Here is an 8731-nt window from a genome sequence, read left to right as displayed (position 1 = left end):
CAGTTTGAGACAGTCCAGATTGAGAGTGGGGGTCGTCAGTTCCGGTGGCGCCTGGATCTGTTATCTGGCCTGCAATAAAATGGCCGCTGGTGCTTTTCAAATGGCTCGGGTCATCCCAGGTTTGCTGGTGGGGCTTGTCAGTGCTCGCGGCTCTCCACAGCAAAGTGGCTGCTCAGTTGCTTTCCCATGGCAAATCTTACACACTCTACCAATTTTTCTTTAAATATAATTAATTGTCAAATTGGCTAACACACAGTGTGTAAAGTGTGCTTTTGTTTTTTGAGGTAGATTCTCGTGGTTCATTGCTTACATACGACACTCAGTGCTGATCCCAACAAGTGCCCTCGTCAATGTTCATCACCCATTTTCCCCTCTTTGCCACCCCTCATCCACCCTCAGTTTGTTCTCTGTATTTGAGAGTCTCTTATGATTTGCTTCCCTCTGTCTTTGTTTGTAACTAATTTTTCCCCTCCTCTTCCCCATGGTCTTCTGTTAAGTTTCTCAAGGTCCACATATGTTCACTCTACCAATTTTTGTCTTTTGCTTGACGTACTTAGATCATTTACTTTTAAGGAAATTATTGGTATGATAAACCTTCAGCCTGAAATTTTATTGTTTGTTTTCCCAGTTTTTCATTCCTCTATTTCTTTTTCCTTTCCTTCTTGTGGGATACTTGTGTATCTCTCAGGTTTCCATCTTGATCTTTTTGTTTGTTTCTGAATATATCCATTTGTATAATTTTCTTAGTCATTGCTCTATCAAAGGTCAATTTTTTTAAATGTTATAATAAATTGAAATTGAAAAGTTATTCTACAAAAACTATTTAAATATCTTTAAATAATTAATATCAGGGGCGCCTGGGTGGCTCAGTCAGTTAAGCATCCGACTTCAGCTCAGATCATGATCTCACAGTTTGTGGGTTTGAGCCCTGCATCGGACTCTGTGCTGACAGCTAGTTTAGAGCCTGGAGCTGCTTCAGATTCTGTATCTCCCTCTCTTGCTGCCCCTCTCCTGCTTGTGCACACTCTCTTTTTCTCTCTTTCAAAAATAAATAAACATTAAACATTTTTAAAAATAATAAATACATAAATGAATAATGTCAGATATTACAGCAAAACATGAAAAGCATCTTCTTAAAGTCATGGAAATACAAGAATACATATTATTGTTATTAATATTTATGTTTTCTGAAACTTGCTAGTACAGTAAGACAAGAAAATATATAAAGAGGCCATACCTGGGTGGAAGTTTCAAATTTATGATTTTCCCCATATAGTCTGACCATTTGGTTGACTCCCTAGAAATCCAATGGGAAAAAAGGCAATTGATAAGATATTTCAGTTCTGCAGCAAGCTACAAAATAAATATATTTAGGGGTGAACGGATGACTCACTCAGTTAAGTGTCCTACTCATGTTTTGACTCAAGTCATGATCTCAGAGTCATGAGATCCATCCCCATGTTGGGCTCTGTGCGGAGCTTGGAGCCTGCTTGAGGTTCTCTCTCTCCCTCTGCCCCTCCTCTGCTTGCTCACTCTCCCCCTCTATGAAATAAATAAAATAAAATAAAATAAAATAAATAAAATTTTATAAATGTATGATTTGTATTTATTTATATTTTTTTCATTAACTTTTAGCTTTATAGCTTGATGTCAGAGAATGTGTGAGAGAATTTCTTTTTTTGTGAAATATCTTGAGGTTGTCTTTGTAAATAATAAAATCATACTTAGATTTCCATGGACATTTAAAATGTGTAGTGTAATGGGTTTCATGACTTAGACCTTGTATACCCAATATTTTTTTCCCTATTATCTGTTAAGCATTCATAAAAGTATATCAAAATCTTTTATTTCTGTTGATTTCCTGCCCTTGGGACTCCTTACATTTATTAATATAGTTTGATGTGATGCAATTCTGTAATGTAAATGTTAATGAGCATTACTTTCTTTGGTGATTCTATCCTTAAGTTTTTTAAATATCCCTCTTGGTTTTGTCACATGCTCTTTTGCCTTCAAATATGCTTTGTCTGGTATTAAAATGCTAACTCATTTTGAGGTATTATCACAAAGTGATATGCTTGTTTCTTTTTTTTTATTATGCTGTTTTCTTTTTTATTGATTTTTTCCTTTTACTTTATTTTCTTTTTCTCTTTCTGGCAATGTCAATGGTGATCTATTTCATTGGTTTTCTTCTAATAATTTTGAAGTTATAGATATTATTTTAATTGTGCTAGTAAATGAATTTAAAACATATTTCTGGCTTTGGGCCCCTGCTACTGACTCCATCAAGCATCAAGGGACGCTTGTGAAATACTGCTCTGTTACTTGATGCAGCCATACTTGATCTCCATTTTAGATGCTTTATTCAAAACTGAAAAACAGATTCTGAGTAGCATATTCCCCCTCTTGTTTGTGACCTGCTTTTGTTCCTCCAAATGGTCACAATTAGGTTTCTCACAGAATCTCTACGTAAATGTTGTTAAAGCACAATTCTTTCCATGGGAAGGCAATTAGAGTTTTCTGTCAGTGTCTTTTTCAAAGGCAGTCCAGCTACAGAATATTTTACTTGAATTTCTAAAAATGTTTGTAATACCACCTTAATTGTGGAGCACTGATTTCCTCCCCACCCCACATCTGGTTTTTACATTCCTTTGCTTATCTTAATTGGAATCCATGGAGGAAAGTTTATATTTATGTTCAAAGTGCTGCTTCCCTAGGTAAGACTGGTCCCCAGGGGTTTAGGATGGATTGTGGAAGAAGGCAGACAATGGAACAGTATAGAAAACAATTGCATTTGGAGCTTAAAAAAATTTTTTAACATTTATTTATTTTTGAGAGACAGAGAGAGACAGATCATGAGCAGGGGAGAGGCAGAGAGAGAGGGACACAGAATTAGAATCAGCCTCCAGGCTCTGAGCTGTCAGCACAGAGCCCGACACGGGGCTCGAACCCACAAACCGTGAGATCATGACCTGATCCGAAGTCAGATGCTCAACCAACTGAGCCACCCAGGAACCCCTTAATTTGGAGCTTTTAAAAAAATTTCAATTTTTCATATTCTGAAACTTCTTGTTTAAAAACATGTTTTTCCATATATATGTAATTACTATAAGAACAAACTAGGAATATGGAGTGAGTATCCTATGTGTAGATATGACTGGTTATCATGTTTTCAAGCCTCATATTTAAATCCATGAAGAAATTCTTTTTTCTTAAGTTTTATTTATTTTGAGAGAGAGAGAGAGAGCATGAATGGTGGAGGGACAAAGAGAGCAGTTGAGAGAGAGTCCCAAGGAACTCAGCATTGTCAACACAGAGCCTGATACGGGGCTCGAACTCATGAACCACAAGATGATGACCTGAGCCAAAATCAAGAGTTGCATGCTCAACTGACTGAGCCACTCAGGCACCCCAAAATCCATGAAGAAATTTTTATTCACTTCATATCTCTCCATGAGTAAACTTTTTTAATGACCTATCATAAAAAAATATTAAGGTTCATAATAGAACCAAGAACAATGTTCTTAAATCATCACAATTATAATTTAATGTATGTAACTTTAAATGTCTTCTTGAATTTCTCTAGAAAAATTTCAATGATCAAATCATATTACCCCATTTGTTATTTACTTTTAGATGTCTTTTTTAAGTTTATTTATTTATTTTGAGAGAGAGTGTGTTCTCAGGGGAGGGTTAGAAAGAGTGGGAGAGAGAGAATCCCAAGCAGGCTCCATGCTGTCAGCACAGAACCTAATGTGGGGCTCAATCTCATGAGCTGTGAGATCCTGACCTGAGCTGAAACCAAGAGTTGGCCCTACTTTTAGGTGTCTTTTAAAGGGAATATCTTAGCCTGAGATTTTTGCTAACTTAGAACTTTAGTCTTTTACAAAAACCATTCATCTTGTATCTCAAGAAAGACCACTGTCATTGTCTTTAACACAATGACTGTTGTAAAGAGTTTCCTCATTTTGACAATTTTACTCATGCCAGCCAAAATGAGGCTTACAACCATTCTCTGCTCTGCAGATTTTCTTCAGAAGTCATCAAAGTTGTTCGAGCCCTTTTAAAAATAACTCTACCCTCCAGGCTTTGGGAGCCTGGGGGGCTCAGTCGGTTGAGCATCTGATTTCTGTCCGGGCCATGATCTCACAGTTCATGGGTTCGAACCCTTCAGCAGGTTCCCTACTGACAACTCAGGGCCTGGAACCTGCTTCAAATTCCGTGTCTCCCTTTCTCTCTCTCTCTGCCCCCTCCCCTGCTCTCACTCTGTCTCTGTCTCTCTCAAAATAATTAAACATTAAGAACTAAAATAAAAAAAAAACTCTACCCTCCTCTCTTGCCTTACATTGTTTTCAAGCCTCAAATAACAAAACATCAATAGAGCATCAACATAAACGAAATACTTTATGTTCCTATCTTCATGTCTCCAGTTGAAGTTTAATTTGTAGTTTGGCTTAGTATTTTTGAGTTGTAAAGGTTAAGAGTTTGTTTGAAACCTTCAATAAAATAGAAAATTTATTTTCCTATGATTAATTCACTGGAAACTGGCAAGCACCAGAAAAGAAAAAAAAAAAAAGAATCATACTAAACTTTGGGAAGCAAACTTAGAGATCTATATAGTTTTGTCAAACTATCTTATTTATAGATGAGAAAGTTTGGCCCCAAGAAGTTCTATAATTTGTGTAATGAAAGGATCATAATGTCAGTAGCGTTAGCATTTTCCAAGCAAAACAGGATTACGGCAGAAAGTTGAATGGGTTCCCCGAATAATTCAGATCAAAAGAAGTTAAGTATCTGAATTCAAAAAGCATGAGAATATGCTTGTCCTCAAGTATCAGGACCCATTTTATTTGTAGTTTTCCTTACCCAACTCTGTTTGCATCTTCCTGACTAAGTGCTTAGTCAGCGGTCACCAGGTAAGCATAAGAAATTCAGTTCTCGTTTTCGTTCACATCTGTTAACCACTTACGAGGCCAGACACTGAGCTGTGTGTATTGTACGTACTTTCTGTGTGAGACAATGTGTAAGTACCTGGCTTAAGTTCCTACATCTAGTATGAAAGTTAGACATTCAAAAAAATTAAAAAAAAAAAAACACTTCTGACTCCAAATTGTACCCACTAGGCTCTTTGCAAATCTTGGCTGGTAAAAGTTTTGTGGGGACACTTCCGCTCCAGTGAGATTCTCTTGTCTAGCTCCCACCCCCACGTCCACCCTGACCCCAGGCCACTCCTGGGTACCTCGCTTCTCACACCTGCCCAGAAACCTCAAGCCTCCATTCAGTGAACCTTCTTACCAGAGTGAGAATGTGAAAGCCACCCCCCACCAATGAAGGGTATCAGGATATCTCTCAGATTTCATTCACACCCCAGAGCCCTGCTTGGGCTCAGACTGAGGCCACCGCTGCCTACAACGGCTCCCTTGCCTGGCTCCCTCCCCTGCCCTGCCCTGCTTCCCCATTCCCTTACAGTTTATCCCAGGAGCCTTTGCTTGCTTGACTCCTCATCCCCTGTCCACTCCAAGAGACCCCGACCTAAGCTGCTCTTCATTTTATCCCAGATGACCTCAAGATATAGCCTCTGCTGAAAAGTGCCACAGCCAACTCCCTTAGCTCAACTATCTGCTTCTTACTCTTCTGTTGGATAGCAGAGAAGATGTTTTTGTATCATCAAGGAATGAATGGTTTGTGAGGAACTTATACTCTTGCCTCCTTGTTTGGGCAAAAGTCTTCACAGAAACAATTATAGATTTTCCAGTTTCAGCTTTGTGTGATAAAACGTTCCATCCTTTGACTTTCCCTAGTGAGTCTCAGCACAAATTAGAGTTACGTCCATTTTCCCTGGAGATCTGTAACATTGGTATGCAGTTTTTTTTGTGTTTTGTCCATGCTACCCACCTTTCCCCCACCACCCAGTGTAGGTATTCTGAAGCCCAGCCTGTTGACCAGGCACCCAGCAGTGTGCACCTATGCCCATCCATCTTATGGGCTGCCACAAGCTAAGTGAACCCTAACCAGTCCTCCCTGATTACTACAGTTCCCCAACCATGGAGGAGAGAACATGGTTCTATTTTTAAAATGTTTATTTATTTATTTTAAGAGAGAGAGACTGAGGAAGGGGCAGAAAGAGAGGAAGGGAGAGAATCCCAAGCAGGCTCTGCACTGTCAGTGCAGAACCTAATGTGGGGCTCAAACTCACGAAGCATGAGATCATGACCTGAGACAAAATCAGGAGTTGGACACTCAACCGCTGAGCTACCCAGGCGCCCATACGAACATGGTTCTTAACTCAATGACGTATACTTCCTTTAGCCTCAGTCTGTCTTCTTGTGACGTTGTCTATAGTTCTCCCAACTCAACATGACGCCATCTTTGCTTCCACATGAATCCAGCCACAGCTATCATCACAGAGGTTAAACTAGTCTTCCAGAATTCTACAGAATGTACATTTCCCCTCCTGTTAGAACTGAAGGAAAAGCTGTACCCTCATATCTGACCCAGTGGCCAAGCATTATTAAAATTGGTCCCTTTGTTTGGTGACAATTGATAAAATCTGAATTGATGCACCCTTTGAAATAAACATCTTTGGTGATGGACCTCAGGACACATTGCCTTGAAGCCGTACATTTCCCTTCTAGGAAGGAAATGTGCCACCCCAGTAGAAAAATTATATTCATCCAATTAGAATCTGCATGTGTTTGGAACCCCCATGGTTGTACATAGGTAGGCATAGATGGCTACTAGCATCAGAAGAGAACCAGAATCATCTGCTGGTCTAGCCCCTTTCTTGATAGAGGAAGAAAGAGACTCAAAAAAACTCCTTGAGGCCCTCTTCATGTGACATATATTGATTTGAGCCATTGAAAAAAGAAATTATGCAAACAGTGGAGAAAGACTTTTCTTATAACTCACCATGGTGGTCAATCTACACCAGGTGACCCAAAGGGCTATCTGATTCTGAGTCAAAAGTCAAACTTTCCCCTACATAGTTGTGTTGGGGTGCCTACAGGTTTCCAAAGAAATTATTTATTCATGTCTCATATAGAAGCTTAATTTAAATACCAATGCTCCTTATTTCACAAATGCAACAAAACTATGAGTAAGAGGATATACACCAAGATGGCTTTGTCATTGACATTCAGTAGGGCCTTCACAAAGAGAATAAGTGCAAATTCAAGGCCAGCCCTCATATCACTTGAGTCAAAAATCCATGAATGTGTTTTCTTTTAGGGAGAGAAGAGAGCCAACTGTAACCAGTTACCCTAGTAAGTGATGGTTGGACAGGAGATGACCTGTGGAGCCACAGAGCCCGGAGAGTTCAGAGGATGGAAGATGTCACTGGGTCCTCGTTGTCAAGCACATTCTCCTCAAGGTCAATTTTGCATTGGATGGTCCAAGGCACAGATGCCATACAGATTCTAAGTCAGAATTATTTAGTCCAGGTCTTTTGCAATAATTCATTGTCACTGCCAAGCAGCAATACTTAACTATTTTGCTATGAGGACAATCTATTGATACCTAAGAAATGTCTGAAATTCAAAGTCTAAAGAGAGATTGGTAGATTCTAAGAGGGCATAAACCATTCAGTAAGCAATTGTTGGCAACCTTCTAGATGGCCCCTATTCTGATGCTGAGACAAACGGGTCAGATATGACACACAGGTTGCTTTTATCTGTCCAAGGCCACACCCCCTGAGGAGACAGATCCATAAACACCCTGTGTGTCACCTCGATTCACAAGGTCAAGTGATGAGAGTCACAGATGAGGTCTCTGCGGCAGAGGAGAGGACACCTTAGAAGAGCAAGCAATCTTCCCTCCCTGGGCGAATCTGTAGCACTTTATGGAGGAGGTACTTTAACCACCTACCGCTTACATAACAGTGGAGAAAGGGTTAACTCCAAAGGAAAATCCTCACAAGGACCCAGAAGCAAGTGCATGAAATAGCGAGCACCTGTGCCTGGAGTTTGGGCCATAACCTTGCTTCTTTACTAGAAACATGCATCCATGACAGGAACAGAACAATCTCCTGTCATGAGAGCATGTATCTAGCAACTTTTTGCCTTTAGTAAATTTAGATATATTACTGTGCACTCTGTTTAATTTTTATACCACCAAATAATGCAGATTGATTTATTAAAGCATAAATTGTGGGTTGTAATTCATGAGGCTGTATACTTCACGACAGTTCTTAAAAATGGTAATACTGAGGCTTTTGCCCTTTCAGCGTGGTAGGGAAATATAAAATGGGTATCTGCGATCCTGAAATAAAGGGCGCATCTTATTGGTAGGCACCACTTCAACCTGTCTCAGTCAAACAGAGAGCCATACATAACTTCCCTTCTGGGCTTTGGAACTCACATGTCCTCAGTGAATACAAACGAGGGACAAAAACCCTTTTGTGTCAAGGCTCCACAAATGTGGAATCAGTTACCAGTCGATTTAAGAACAATTGGGAGCTTTTCCTGTTTTAAGATGGAACTGAAACAATACCTCGTGATGACTAGAAGTTGTCATAATTGTTTTAATTGATGTTATTCTTGTGTTATCGCGGTTTATTGTGTATTTATATGCATTTGCTTATCGCAGGTCAGGCTTGAAAATGGGCCTTCAGCTCCATTTACATACACAGTTAACAAATCAATCACGTCATGTATGTACATTTCTCAGCCCCGCTTGTTTATATCAGATGGGCCTGCCATATGTACTCTCCATACATTTCATGCCCACATGTTTATAT

At 39.5% G+C, this 8731-nt stretch overlaps 1 long non-coding RNA gene across 1 annotated transcript in view; it reads left to right on the top strand.

Annotated features, from left to right (window-relative positions):
- LOC115288956 overlaps nucleotides 1-7833 on the top strand; it is a 37317-nt gene extending 29484 nt beyond the window's left edge. The window contains exon 3 of the long non-coding RNA XR_003907291.1: nucleotides 7225-7833. This is a non-coding gene — a long non-coding RNA (uncharacterized LOC115288956). The remainder of the gene's footprint in view (nucleotides 1-7224) is intronic.
- The last annotated feature ends 898 nt before the right edge of the window (nucleotides 7834-8731 follow it).

This window comes from Suricata suricatta, chromosome 4 (genome assembly GCF_006229205.1).
Source record: "Suricata suricatta isolate VVHF042 chromosome 4, meerkat_22Aug2017_6uvM2_HiC, whole genome shotgun sequence".
In the NCBI taxonomy this organism is placed as follows: domain Eukaryota; kingdom Metazoa; phylum Chordata; class Mammalia; order Carnivora; family Herpestidae; genus Suricata; species Suricata suricatta.
Note: the sequence above shows the minus strand (reverse complement) of the source record. Positions and strands in the feature narration are given on the sequence as shown.